The sequence below is a fragment of the Sus scrofa genome, chromosome 14 (genome assembly GCF_000003025.6).
Source record: "Sus scrofa isolate TJ Tabasco breed Duroc chromosome 14, Sscrofa11.1, whole genome shotgun sequence".
NCBI classification, from domain to species: Eukaryota; Metazoa; Chordata; class Mammalia; order Artiodactyla; family Suidae; genus Sus; species Sus scrofa.
In genome coordinates, this window is record NC_010456.5 from 92,489,528 (window position 1) to 92,504,949 (window position 15,422).

Consider the following 15,422-nt stretch of genomic DNA (forward strand, 5'->3'; position numbering starts at 1 on the left):
TTGTCTTTCCTACTGTCTTTGGGTTTCCCTGGAAATTTTTCTTAAATTAAATTCACTGTTATACTGGATCCCTGTTAATATGGTAGCAAGGTATTGGGAAGGGAAACGATTCTATAATCTTAAGATTAAATCTCAGTATTTTTAGCCATCCTGAGTCTCTGGGGTGTGACTTTCAGGAAAGTTTCTTGGCCCTTTTTTTCTACCCTTGAGTGGTATAGGAAGACGAGGGGACCAGAGCTAATTGTCCTTCAGGTAGGTCAGGCTCCGGTAAAATTGCTTTCCTTGAGGGCTGCCCTTTGTTATTGAGAACAGAATGTTCCAGACTTATTTCAAGATGGCTGCTTCTTTCCACTCTCTTCACTCCCTGAAGCAGAGGCTATTTATTTCACTCCCTGGGAGCAGAGGCTATTTTTCTCCAGTCTTCACTGGGAAAACCCGGTGGGGTTCCTGAATGTAAAACTCACAAAAGTGTAAGTGCCCCCATACCACTGAGTCTACAAGGGTGTGTAACTCTCAAGCTAGTTCACAGGCAGCCTCCAGCAATGTTTCATTTACTGTTTAAGTGTTCCTACCTCTTTATAACTTTGTAGCTCTAGTGGATTCTGATGCTGGCAAGCTGTAATGAATGCTCTGTATTCACATGTTTTGCCAGTTTTCAGGGCAGTGATTTGCCCTGTGACCTCAATTCTCTGATGGATCCCGGAAGAGTTGTTTATTTTTAATTTGTTCAGCTTTCTTCTTTTAGGAGAACTGGAGATGACTTTCAAGATCTGTATGTGTTGGAGCTAGAATCAGAAGGTCTGTCCATTGATTTTTGGTATTAAATCAGCTTTGTATTCCTGGTCATAATTCCTTAGTCATAATTTATTGATTTTGTTGTTATTATTATTACACTTAGTATTTATGGATTCAATTTATTAGTATTTTGCTCAGGACTTTTGTATTCATGATGACTGTTGTAAATGTTCTTTTTAGGTTTTTGGGTGTTTTTTTTGTCTTTTCTATGGCTGCACCCGTGGCATATGGAGGTCCTCAGGCTAGGGGTCTAATTGGAGCTATAGCCACTGGCCTATGCCACAGCCACAGCAATGCAGGATCTGAGCCACGTCTGCGACCTACACTACAGCTCATAGCAACGCCGGATCCTCAACTCACTGAGGGAGGCCAGGGATCGAACCTGCAACCTCATGGTCCCTAGTTGGATTCGTTAACCACTGCGCCATGACAGGAACTCCATGGGTTTTCGGGTTTTGGCTGCACCTGCAGTATGTGGAAGTTCCTGGGCCAGGGATTGAACCCATGTGCAGTTGCAGCCTGCACTAAAGCTGCAGCAACACTGGGTCCTTAACCCCTGGCACTGCACAGGAACTTCCAGGTTTTTGTAATCAAGTTAGGTGCATTTCTTCCTGCCTTGTTTTCTAAAAGGGTTTATGTAAGATTGGTATATTATGTTTTTAAATGTTTGGTACAATTCACCTATGAATTTATTCTTCTGTTATTTCTTTCCAGCCTTCTTTGGGTGAATTTACATTTTATTATTATATTTTATTTCAAGTATTGACTTTTAGCTATATATTTTTCAATATTTTAAGAGTTTGTCTATCCCAGAGGTTATAATATGATACAAGTTATTGTATGGAGTTCTTGTTGTGGCTCGGTGGAAACAAATCTGACTAGGATCCATGAGTACGCAAGTTCAATCCCTGGCCTTAATCAGTGGGTTAAGGATCTGGCGTTGCTGTGAGCTGTGGTGTAGGTCGCAGATGCAGCTCGGCTTTGTCATTGCTGTGGCTGTGGTATAGGCCAGTGGCTACAGCTCTAATTTGACCCCTAGCCTGGGAACCTCCATATGCCACAGGTGTAGCCATAAAAATACAAAAAAAGAGTTATTGTAGACTACCTTCAAATAATATTGTATTACCTCATGAATAGTATAAGAAACTTACAACAGTCTTTCCCTCCTCTGCACACTCATTTTGTTTTTGTTGTCTTATATTTAACTTCTAGATATGTGATAATTTTCATGATACTTGGTTGATATTTTTGAAAACAGTTTACCTTAAAAATTAAAAATACACATTTATACACACAAAATTTGTGGTGGCTTTTATATCTTCCTACAGATTTAAGTTTACATCTAATTACAATTTCTCTTCAACTTGAACTACTTTTAGCATTTCTTATGGTACAGGTCTGCTGGAGACTAATTCTCTCTGTTGTAGTCACTCTGAACATGTCTTTATTTCATCTTTCTGTTTAAAGGATATTTTCTTTTGATATAGAATTCTAGGGTGAGTGTTTTTGTTTCTTATTTGTCACTTTAAAGATATTACATTGTCCTGTGTTCTCCTTTGTTTCAAGTAACTTGTTGGCTATTACTTATATGGATTTTACCATAAATATAATGTGCTACCTTCTTCTCCTCTTTCTCCCCTCCTCCCTTCATCTCTTTCTCCTCTCCCTCCTCTCTTTCTCTCTCCCTTCCTTCTTTACTTCCTCCCTCCCTTCCTTCTTAAAAGCAGAAAAGCTACTTTTAAAATGTGCTACTTCATCTTTTCATCAGTCTCAATATTGTGTTTGAGTAGGTGCGATGCTTATGTTTATTCTGCTTGAGAATCATTAAGTTAAAAGATCTGTAGATATTTATTAATTTTGGAAAGTTTTCAATTATGATCTTTTAAAATACATATTTAAATAGCTATTCTGACATATGTGTATATATATATATATATATATGTATATATATATATATATATATCCACTATATTTTAGGTAGCTTGCTATGCAACCAAAGGGAACTGAAGCAAAAATTCATATGCAGAAATGGTACACTGTTTAAATAAATAGTATTGCTTTTAGGGTTGGTGGTAGGAGGTTGGAAAAATGGTGAAGAAACTATTATAGAAGACTGAAAAAAAATAGTGAACCATTTGGTGAAATGGGCCCTTGTGGTTTCTTGGAAGAGACAATGTACTTCAATTTTGGACTGGGGCAAGGAGATCTCCCAGTGAAATTTTGAAAACATCAGCTGTTTCTCTTTAGCTGCATATAAGGTCATACAAGAAAGGACAAATTCAAAAGAACTGGCTGTTTGCAAGCTAAATTTACAGAGAAAATTGAGAGCCCAGGACTTGATGAACCAGAAAATAAAACTGTTTCTCATTTCCAGCTTCTGTAGTCGGTAATAGTTTCTCAGAATAAGATCAAGTCTGGGCTGTGGGGAAAGGTCAGATTTGGGATACTGCCATTAGTGGTGGTCTCAGAGTAAAGTCCAAGTCAAGGAAGTGACAGTATGACTTTTTGCTGACTTCTGAAAGAATCAGGGTGATATGTAATATAGCCTCTCTGTTGCACACAAGGCTTTATAGGAATCCTAAGGTCATGGTCCATAGCAGTCCGATAGAGCAATCCCTCCGAAGTCTAGAGATAGTGAGACATCTAAAAGAATTGTTCTTAAAGAATGGTTTTGGGCACAGGGATTAAAGTGAATTAAATACATTGGAAACCCACAAAATTTTGGGGAAGGCTATATAAACAGAAGTGCCATTTGCCTGGACTAAAAGGGATCAAGTAGTACAAAATGTTTAAAGGCTTCTGGGCCCTTAATTTTCTGTATCAGAAAGCAGATGGAATTCTTGTTCTCAAAAAACATTTTTTTCTAGTGAGCTTTTTATTTATTTATTTATTTTTGTCTTTTTGCCTTTTCTAGGGCTGCTCCTGCGGCATATGGAAATTCCCAGGCTAGGGGTCTAATCAGAGCTGTAGCTGCCGGCCTACGTTAGAGCCACAGCAACGCAGGATCCAAGCCACATCTGCAACCTACACCACAGCTCAGGGCAACCCGCCGGATCCATAACCCACTGAGCAAGGCCAGGGATCGAACCCACAAACTCATGGTTCCTAGTCAGATTCATTAACCACTGAGCCAAGATGGGAACTCCATCTAGTGAGCTTTTTAGAAGTGGCCAAAAAGAATGATAGAAAAGACAGACATTGGAGTTCCTGTCATGGCTCAGGGAAAACGAATCTGACTAGCATCCATGAGGATGCAGGTTGGATCTCTGTCCTTGCTCAGTGGGTTAAGGATCCGGTGTTGCTGTGAGCTATGGTGTAGGTCCCAGATGTGGCTCAGATTTGGTGTTGCTGTGGCTGTGGTGTAGGCCAGTGGCTACAGCTCCAGTTTGACCCCTAGCATGGGAACCTACATATACCGTGGGTATGGCCTTAAAATGACCAAAAAAAAAAAAAAAAAAAAAGGGCAGACATCTTAGATAGAGAATGAAGCCAAGATCCATGGGTAACAATGAACTGGGGGGTTAGGTTCAGGGAATATAACCAGGATCAAATCAAGGAACATTTATAACTCCTAGAGTAGAGGGACCTGGAAACATTTTCCCAGCAGAATTTCAGACTTGCTATATGCCAGTGACTGTTTTGTGCCTCTCATTTTTTCTCCTCTTTGAATTGGAAATGTTTATTGTGATTATCCTGTCCTTGTTTCACACTTGCATGCTGTGTGTTTGTGAGGCAGCTATATTGCCTTCTTCGTTCATAGGTTTCTGGATCCAGAGGACTTGGATGTATATCTGTTACATGTGATTCAAATATGATGTTCTGTTCGATAAAATTTTGGGAGGTCCTGGGATGATGGATGAACATGTATTTCGTATGGGAGGAGCATGAATAATCCTTGCCTAGTGGTGGACCTGTGGTAGGTAGATTGTATAGTGACTCCAATCCTTCACTCCTCCCTTAGTTTATGCTCTTTGTCACATAAACTTGCAGTACTCTTCCACTCTGACTCTGGGCTTTGTCATGTGACTTTCTTCGACAATAAATGTGATTGAAGTGACAGTGTGCCACTTCTGAGCTTAGACTTCTTTTTTTCTTTTTGGGGCTGCACTCAAGGCATATGGAAATTTCCAGGTTAGGGGTTAAATCAGAGTTATAGCTGCCGGCTTACACCGCAGCCATAGCAATGTGGGATCTGAGCTGTGTCTGCAACCCACACCACAGTTCCTGGCAATGCCAGGTCCTTAACCACTGAGCAAGGCCAGGGTTTGAACTCGCATCCTCGTGGATAACAGTAGTGTTTGTAACCTGCTGAACCACAACAGGAACTCCCCTGAGCTTAGACTTTTTTTTATGTTTTGCTTAATGCACTTGGATCCTTTTATTTCTGCCATCACCATAAGAAAGTCATGCCCAGGTTAGTTCATTGGTCCCAGGGGAAAGACAAAGTCATATGGTGCAGAGCCAGCCTAAAAACAGATGCATGAGCTGGCCAAACCACACGAATGAATGAGAATTCCAGCTAAGATCGCTTACATTTAGCCTAGGTCAGCAGAACCCCTCAGAAGTATGCAAAATATGTTTGCTATGTATCATTGAGACTTTGACATCCTGCAATTTTGTAGCCTTGACTAACCAGTAAAAGGAGTTTCCTGAGTGATTATAGCAGTCTATATGTGCATATGTAAATTCTAAGAAACTAACCAATTGTAATTCTCCAGGCACATCATTACATATATACATGTGTGTATACATAAAATTAAATACATATACATATAGTTATAGATAGGTGTGTGTGTATATATAATCTAGTCTAACTATTTCATTTCGTAGATAATAAAACTGAGTCCAGTGACCTGCAAAGACTGGTGAGGAACAACCAAACCACTGATACCTTGGAAGTATGTTTAGGCAATGGTTTGGATTTGAACATAGTATCTTCCCCCCTGGTTATCCAGGATATGGCTGCAACATAATTTGTAGTAGTTTTTTTTTTCTTTCTTCTTACTGCATTTTTACCCTTCTATTATATTCATGGGCACATGGTGTTTGTCTTCCTTCCTTCCTTCATTGCTATAGTTGATGTACAATGTTGTGCCATTTTCTGCTGTTACAGTAAAGTGACCCAGTCATACATAAATATACATTCTTTTTAAAATGATTTTTATTTTTCCCATTACAGTTGGTTTACAGTGTTCTGCCAATTTCTGCTATATAGCAAAGTGACCCCATTATACATACACATTCTTTTTCTCATGTTATCCTCTATCATGTTCCATCATAAGTGACTAGATATAGTTCCCTGTGGTATACAGCAGGATCTCATTGCTTATCCACTCCAAATGCAATAGTTTGTATTTATTAACCCCAGAATACCCCTCCCCCTTGGCCACCACAAGTCTGGTCTCCATGTCTGTGAGTCTGTTTCTGTTCTGTAGATAGGTTCATTTGTGCCATATTTTAGATTCCACGTGTAAGTGATATCATATGGTATTTGTCTTTCTCTTTCTTACTTCACTTAATAGAGAATTTCTAGTTGTACCCATGTTGCTGCAAATGGCATTATTTCATTCTTTTTTATGGCTGAGCAGTATTCCATTGTGTATATATACCACATCTTCCTAATCCAATCATCTGTTGATGGACATTTGGGTTGTTTCCATGTCTTGGCTATTGTGAATAGTGATACTATAAATATAAGGGTGCATCTTTTTGAATTGTAGTTTTGTCTGGATATATGCCCAGGAGTGGGATTGCTGGATCATATAGTAGTTCTGTATGTATTTTCTTTCTTAACTGTTCATTAACCTATTATCTGGGCATTGTCTGTTTACTAGCTCAGATCAAAAATGATGTATTTAGGTTGCTCATGAGGTTCTCTGACTGGGCCTACCTCACTTGATCAGTCAGATAAGATGTCATGAGAACTGTTGTCCTTCTGGCATGGGTCCACTGTCCTGGACTCCTTCTGCCGTCTTTGTCAAATATCAGGTTAAGGATGTTTATTGTAGTCTTCTACGTCCTTTATAAGGGTGACTTTCAACCTCTCTGAGCAGAGGCAAATGACTAAGCTGTGTATAAAATAAGAATGACAAACATTGACAAAATAGGTAGTTTTCCTTTTCCCAACAATTTCTGTTTTATTTTTTCCCTAGAATAATGTTAAGGAATAATTGAGTCTTACCCACACTATTTTTGCAGCCATTAGCTGGTGAATTCTCTTTCCTTGAATAATTTATATATCAGAATAGTGGGGACCACATTCGTAGTTTGCTCCTGGTTAATTTCCATGGGCATGGCCTCAAAAAAAACTTGGGAAACACAGAGAGTGAAAAGTAGAATAATGAGAAAATGGGGACAAAAATGCTTAGAATGGACCTCAGTAGACACACAGGTCACTTAGATCATTACTGGATCCATAATGAGTAGGTACTTGAAACTGACGTCATCATTGTCATTGTCATCATCATCATCACATTGACCTGTTCAGTACTTACTGTGACTCAGGCTCTGTGTTAAGTGATTATGTGTTTGTTTATGTAATTTTCCAAAGAACTCTATGAGATAGGGCCTCTTATGTTGATTTTATAGATGAGGAAACTGGAGAGGTTAACTACTTTGCCCAAGATTACACAGCTGGTATGTAGTGGAGCCATTATTCAACTAAATTGTTCTGCCTTAAGATGTTAATCATCACAGTATAAGGGCTTACTCATTAAATACTAGATACACAATTTCTGTTTCACCATTTGTACTTATCCTTCCTCAAAAGTCTGTGTCATTTTCTGTTTCAGAGTTAAATATGCCATCCAGTTATATTTATGGCCGTAATGAATGGACACTTTTTACCCACTGCCCTAAAAATTCTGGTAACCTGAGTTGATGCAAACCGCCTCCTTCTTTTACAGAATGGTCTGTTTATAAGACTTAATTCTTGCTGGACATGCTGCTGTTATAGTCCTTACTGCAATAATTCAAAGCCTTTTTCCATTCACAAAAGAAACTATTAAAGCAAGCATGTAAAATCAACCACAAAGGCATCTCTTCTGCTGAAGTGGTAGAAATGGCTTTTAAGATGAGAATATATTGAAAACCTTCAACACTTTCTCTTTGCTGTTTCTTTTTTACCTGTTTTGAATCATCATTACAGGTTCTCTGGAAAGAACCGCCTTGTATAAAAACCATCTTGATAGCAGACTTCTTCAGAAATGACAGCTTACCAGACTGCTGTTTTGTGCAGAATCCTGTTACTGGCTTTTTGGAAAAAAAAAAATTATCATTTTCTGTTTGAGATTTCTTTCCTCCTTTTAATAAAAAAAGTGAATCCTTTCTATTTGTATTGTTGGCATGATTTGTTTTGAGTGTGGTTTTGAATATGTCATTTATTAGCATGATTATGTTTGGGTCTTCATGTCGGAACTTGCATTACCTCTCTGATAATCTATTTTCTGGTTATTCCTGCCCCCTCTTTTTCTGTAATCCTACTTTTTGTGGCCAAAAAGCATCAAAAAAATGTTCTTTTCACAGCATATTTTGTATTTTAAAATTTGCCTTCCATTGAAGGTTCAGGGACAAAAAGAACCAAAAAATTTCCTCTGAAGGTTCAGGGGCAAAAAGAGCCACTTTCCTCTCTGCATTTTGTAAAAATGATGAAATTGCTTTTTTTTTAAAAACACTTTATTCAACTTTTCTCATCTAGAATTCATCTTGTAGAAACATTTAGGTATTACTGCTTTTCCCTCAGGTAACTTTCAAAATAGTCTTCATTATTTTGAGGGATAAGGAAGAGAGAAATTAAAAGAGATATGTATATTAGTGGAATTTGGGATCACTACAAACAATTGTTACCTCTGGGTTTCCCAAAAGCAAGAGTTAAGTTTGTCCCATTTAACACTAATGAATCTATACTATTTTATATTGCTTTTCATGCTGTACATGCATTTTACTTTTAGAGTACAATTTTTATAATTTGTTTCTAGCATCTTCTCTTTTCCCAGAATTGTCTTTCTCTCTAGAAAACAGTTCTGCCCACCCAAGGGCCATCTAATAGCAGTAGGATTATATTTGGGGAATAATGGATTGCACTCTAACCAAAACCCTTTGACTTTGAGAATTTGACAAAACTCAAGAGACATCTGTCAAAAGGATACCTCACTGAGACAAAGTACGTATAGATATTTCCTACAAATTGTGCCTTAGGACTGCTATGCCGTCAGTTACCGAGGCAGCTACTCTTCCCATCTCCTCTCTCATTCTTTCTTGGCCCACAGGCTCTGAAGTGTCTGCCTCTTTTTCTGTGTTTCTTCAATATTTTCTCTGTGGATCAGTATCATCTGTTTGCACATTTGCCTCCACCAAAATGGCAAGCTAGGTCAGAGTCACATGTCCCCTTTAGTTTAGTGATGTTCTACCCACTGAGTACAGTTGGAATACCAATATTTTAAATTCATGTTTTTTTCTTTTTTGATAGCTACACCTTCAGCATATGGAAGTTCCTGGGCTGGGATCAAAATCAGATCTGCAGCTGAAGCCTACACCGCAGCCATGGTAACACAGGATTCAAGCCACACCTGCAACCTAAGTGCTATAGCTTGTGACAGTGCTGGATCCTTAACCCACTGAGCAGGCTAGGGATTGAATCTGTATCCTCACAAACACTATGTCAGGTTCTTAACCCACTGAGCCACAAGGGAACTCCCATTAGTTTACATTCTTGAGGAAGTATTTTGATTGGATACTGGCTAGACAGTGAATTGCCTGGTGTTATCCAATCAATGATAGTACTGATCCAATCAATAACAGTAATCCTACAATGAATAAGTGTATACTTTTGACTGCTTCAGTGTTGAGAGCAAGGCAAGCACATATATAGAGTATAAGAGGTAATAGGAACTGTGACTAGTTCAGGAGGTAAGTGGCTTTGAGAAAATCTTTTTTTTTTTTTTACAGACCAACTCATTCTCCTCATTTAATTTATAAATAAAGCCATCTGTGCCTATTAAGAAAAATACCTCATCATGTCTTTAATTTTTTTTTTTTTTGTCTTTTGTCTTTTTATGTCTGCATCCGCGGCACATGGTGGTTCCCAGGCTAGGGGTCTAATCGGAGCTGTTGCTGCCGGCCTACGCCAGAGCCACAGCAGCCCCAGATCAGATCCGAATCTGCCACCTACACCACAGCTCACAGCAATGCCAGATCCTTAACCCACTGAGCGAGGCCAGGGATCGAACCTGCAACCTCATGGTTCCTAGTTGGATTTATTTCCATTGCGCCATGACAGGAACTCCTCTCATCATGTTTTTTTTTTTTTGTCTTTTTTCCTTTTCTAGGGCCGATTCCCATGGCATACGGAGGTTTCCAGGCTAGGGGTCTAATCGGAGCTGTAGCTGATGGCCTATGCCACAGCCACAGCAACGCAGGATCCTTAACCCACTGAGCAAGGCCAGGGATGGAACCTGCAACCTCATGGTTCCTAGTCGGATTAGTTAACCACTGTGCCTCATGTCTTTAATCTACTTTGACTCACTGGTATTTTAGGCCCTTTCAATTTCATTAAAAGCAACTGTCAGGACCCCACTTGAGTTCTCCCAATTTTATTCTTGTCTTTCCTTCTGCCTGGTTCCTGGCCCTAACTTTTTCTCTTATGTAGATACCATTGCAGTCCCTTTAGCTAGAAGGTGGATCTGTTGGCTTTTCTCAGCACTGCCCTTGACTCTTTCTTCTTCTAGTGCCTTGGGGAAGTTATCCTGCTTTAACTCAGATTTTCAGACTGAAACTCTAGTATATATTGTTTGGAGAGTATTTGGACCTCCTTGGCGGTGTTGTTTGAATGTTTAGGTTATTTGTGTGATTCTCTAGTTTCTTTTTCTAAGAAGAACAGATTTACTGGCAGAGCAATTTGTTTCTTTCTTTTTCTTTTTTTGTCTTTTGTCTTTTTTAGGGCTGCACCTGGGGCATATGGAGGTCGAATCTGAGCTGTAGCTGCCAGCCTACACCACAGATACAGCAATGCCAGATCCGAGCTGCATCTGTGAGCTACACCACAGCTCATGGCAATGCCAGATCTTTAACCCACTGAACAAGGCCAGGGATTGAACCTGTAACCTCATGGTTCCTAGTCGGACTCTTTCCACTGTGCCACGATGGGAACTCCACAATTAGTTTCTTTTTTCTTTTTTTCTTTTTCTTTTGTCTTTTTGCCTTTTCTGGGGCCACTCCTGTGGCATATGGAGGTTCCCAGGCTAGGGGTCTAATCGGAGCTGTAGCCTCCAGCCCACGCCAGAGCCACAGTAACACGGAATCTGAGCTGAGTCTGTGACCTACACCACAGCTCACAGCAACACCGGATCCTTAACCCACTGAGCAAGGTCAGGGATTGAACCCGCAGCCTCATGGTTCCTAGTCGGATTCATTAACCACTGAGCCACGACGGGAACTCCTGCAATTAGTTTCTTATAACTTTGTCAGTTAGGTCTCAAAAGTAGGAGATAGATTATTTTCCAAAGCATAGATGACAACTAAATTAGCACTTAGGCAGGAAGCAAATGGGACAGTGAGAAATCTAGGTCAGCAAAAGTCATGTTGTTGGAAGGGCATCCTAACCAAGAAGACACCTTTTCAGGCTAAAGATATTAGTTAATCGCGCTCTTAAATTCTTTACGTTCAGATTTCTGACATTTTATCTTGGCTACACTTGAGGCCTATATTAGACTTTTATTTGTGGTGCAAAGAAATCACTCTTCTCAAAATCATACTTCAGACTTCTTGATAAATTTACCATTGGTCTTTCTATCCAAGGAAGGCTAAATAATAAATCTGAGTCTCTTAATGGCAATATCAAAACGCTGATGCTCTTCCTCTCCTGCAGGAGATCTATGCCCTGACACAGGATATTGTGTCACATCCTAATCCCAGCACACACAGTTTCTTGGTTTGTACAGCAGCCTGAATACATCACTTTTTATCAGCCTTCAAAGTCAGCGTTATGAGCAGAATAGCTTAAGGAAGTTTCAGCCTTCAGCCATCCTGCACAAAATGGCTTAAACTGGAGTCAGAGGGAAAATTTGGGGATTTATATGAGTAATGATGAGGTGTCCTCTACATTCTTTAGGTTGTCTTTTCCTACCTGTGCTCAAAGAACTTGCTAGAACACGGTAGGCCAGGTGGGAGGAGGAACAAAGAGCCATTTGTTGGGACTTCCATTTCCTCAGTAAAATTAAAGTGTTGGGATGGGATTGGCAGTTCCTAGGTCAGGTCGTGGGGTGGTTGCTTGGGTGTATTGTGATTGGTTGCAAAGTGTGTCATAGGTTGTTACAAATTACATTTAAAATAGTGAGGTTCGGGAATTTTTTTTTTTTTTAAAGAGTGTACTCAAGGCTGTTCCTCTTAGATTGTCCCTCTCATTTGTTTGCATCAAGGTATGCTTTCATGAGTAAAAGACTCGAGAGCTTCCCCAGCTGCTGTAACAAAATATCACAAATTGCATGGCTTAAAACAACAGAAATTTCTTCTCTCACAGTTCTGAAGGCCAGAAGTCCAAAATCCAGGTATTGGGAGGGTCATGGTCCCTCTAAAGTCTCTAAGCTGCAGTCTGGTGAATCATGAATACTAAATGAGATCTGTTAACTGCCAACAGCCAATGGGGGGCTGTCCAGGCCCTTGAGAACAATTAGCCAATGTGTGTATTTGCTTTTACAGAGACTCAGCTATCTCTTGGAAGATCAGTAAATATTCTAGGAGATTGAGGACATTATGTTGTCTGGCTTCTGGATTGTTTTGGGGGAGTCTTCAATTGGCTTTTGGGGGCCCAGCTCTCTGTTCAATAGCCTACTGAAATGATCCCAGGTACCTGGTATCTATCCCATCCTAAAGTTCTCCGGAGAGGGCTTTTTCTTTAAGATCCATTCCAATGCCAAGCATGCCCATTCTCAAAAGTTTTTGTTCTGAATTTAATATCTCATATGGGAGACTAAATGGATTTTCTTGTGTTTGTGCTTAGAAGAGATGGCAAGCCGCATTACAAACTCCTTGAGAAATTTGGAGGAATTACCTAATTTTATTTATAATGCTCAGCAGAATTCAATGCAGGCTTTTCCACAAGGGTAGCTGTGGGACCTGTTGGTGATCATGGGTAACCCGGGGATCTGGGGTCCAAGAAGCCCCAGGTGGGAGAGCAGAGACCTGGCTTTCTCTGAAGACCAATTTCATGCCCACATGGAAACCAGGGCAACAGGCCAGAATTGTAGCTCCGAGGTTGTGACCGTCTTCTCTCTCTTGGATCCTTTCCTGAGGTTTCCTGGTGTGGCTTCTCCCTGAAGGAGCCCAGCTGCAACACTAGAGAGTTTTCAGTGGACTCAGGAGAAGGATGCAGCCCTCGCTCCTTCTTGGTCACTGTCTATCTGCCTTGGTGACCACATCCCCCAGGTGCCCTCCTGGTTTGGGTCCGCAGCCCTTGGCCAACAACCTCTCACAGATCACCATTAGCTAGAAACAAGCTGCCAGAAATATCAGCAATGGTGAGGCTGCCAAAAAACAAGCTCATGCTGTCCAGCAACCGGGTCCCTGCAGTTGTCAACGTCTCTGTGGAGTTGGAGAGCACCCTATATGAAGACTGCAGGTGCTTGTGGCTGCTGCACCCATCTGGTGCCTCTGCGACCTCTGGGTCCCATCCCTGAGCATGCTTACGTTCTGAGATGAAGCAGGGCTGTCCCCTGCTGTGCTGAGTCACCATCTTTGCTCCAGCACTTGGCAGTCCTCAGCTCTGCAGCCTCCGGAAGCACCAGCCACCGCCCTGCTGTTTGCCCACTCCTTGACCAAGCCGCCGCCGCAGTTGTCTTGCCCAGCAATGGTTTTTGGGAGCAGCTTGTCCACTATGAATTCCAGCTGTTTGGCAAGAACACTGCATACATTGCCACCTCCCCGATGTCTATGAGAAGGAAATTGGTTGGATGACTGCCAAACAATGAGCCATCCTGGCCAGCCCCTGCCCTGGGGTCAGAGGTGCTGATCTGCCATTGATCCTACACCAGGATCTGAACTTGAACATTCTACTTTAGTCGATACTGAAAAGCAGATGATCACGGCTCTTATAACACTAAGAAATAGAGAGGGTGGCAGCAATTTTTAACCTTATAATCCATATATTTGAAGAATAAAACTAAGTGTAAATGGTGAATATAAGTTTCCTACCCTGTGAGTGCCAGGGCATGACCTCTGGGGCCCCACCAGAAAGGAGGTGAGGCAGGGGGTGCCCATTCAGATGGTCTGGCCAACGGTGTCCATGGATATGGCAGGCCTGGAATCCCACAGTCCTCCCTCATATCCCCTTCCCAGGAGCAAGTCGGCCAGAATCCCACTTCATTCTTTGGAACCCAAAGCCCAAGCCTTAGTCCTCGTGGCTCCTGAACCTATCAGAGTAAGTGACACTGACTAAATAAATGATCATCGAGTGATGCTCTAGGAGCCTCAGGCCACTCTTGCCCCTACCTTCAGCCATAGCAGCCCAACACTGGGTTTATAGATTGGAACTTACAGATAGTTTTTGAAGAAAGCATTTCATTATATAAAAATTAAAAATAATTTTTGAATGCTGTTACAGATGGAAAGGTCTCAAGATGCCTTTGGTGATGTCCCTCCTTTGGGGCTTCTTGGTGGTTCAGTTCCCTTGCCAGTCTCTGCAGTGATAGCCTTTCTCTCCCAGGGTTGTTGTGAAGATTAAAGGATCCCTAGCAGCCTGACTGGCATAGGGTCCTTGGTTGGAGTAAAGGGAGGCTATTATTATTAATGATACTCTCAGGCCCTGATGGTCCTTGGTCGATGTCTTCATTCTCATAGCAGCATTTTCCCCATCTGTGCACAGCTCTCTATTATTTTCAAAGCGCTAGTCCCCAAATCATCCATCCTGTGGGGGGAGGGGGAAGTTTAAGTTCCTTTCAGACCCCATGTCTGGGGGAAGCCTAGACTCAGCAGCCTTTTCAGAATCCCATTGTGCAGCCAAAGGTTTGAACCAAGGAGCATGATTCCAGCTCTGTCTCAAGCATCTTGTTTAGAATCATTGACTATTAGAACCAGTGCCTCTGTCTGGCTAACCACCAAGATCCAGGGGACACTTGCCCAAGGGATAATCCAGTTAGCCCCACCACTAGGCCTGGAATCTGGGATTGTTCAAACTCCCCTGGTGCCTAAGGATATGGCTTGGGACCAACTATTCTAAACGAAAGTTCTTCACACAAACTATGTGAAATAAACAAAAGCACAACTGTTCTCATTGATGCAGAGCTGTGGGTCCAGAGCTCAGTGGAGGCTGAACATTCTTTCTCTCTCAAAGTGCCCCTGCCCTACTTCCAGAAAGGAGTGCCCAGGGATGAAACTGAGGAGAAAAACGAATGAAAATCACTGTTCTGGATTGATCTTGTTTTACAGATGGAAAAACAGTTTCATAGACTACTAGGGCTGATGCAGCAGAGTCCTCCCAAAGCAGCATTTCTGGCAGAAACTGAGATAGAATATTTCTTTTAAAGTACTCTTTAGGAGAAACTTATTTGGATATATATATATATATATAGCCAATATTTTTTTTTCGTTTGAAAAACATTCTTAAGTTAACATACCGTAAAATTGACTTTTTCTTG

The 15,422-nt window shown here is 41.1% G+C and overlaps 1 long non-coding RNA gene across 7 annotated transcripts in view; it reads left to right on the forward strand.

Moving 5' to 3' along the window:
• The window catches only part of LOC102165722, a 160,454-nt gene continuing 145,354 nt past the window's right edge, over window positions 323–15,422 (forward strand). For 4 of the 7 annotated variants that reach the window (XR_002338473.1, XR_002338471.1, XR_002338470.1 and 1 more), the window contains exon 1: window positions 323–798. This is a non-coding gene — a long non-coding RNA (uncharacterized LOC102165722). The remainder of the gene's footprint in view (window positions 799–15,422) is intronic. The other 3 variants (XR_002338472.1, XR_002338475.1, XR_002338476.1) reach the window with 3 other exon arrangements.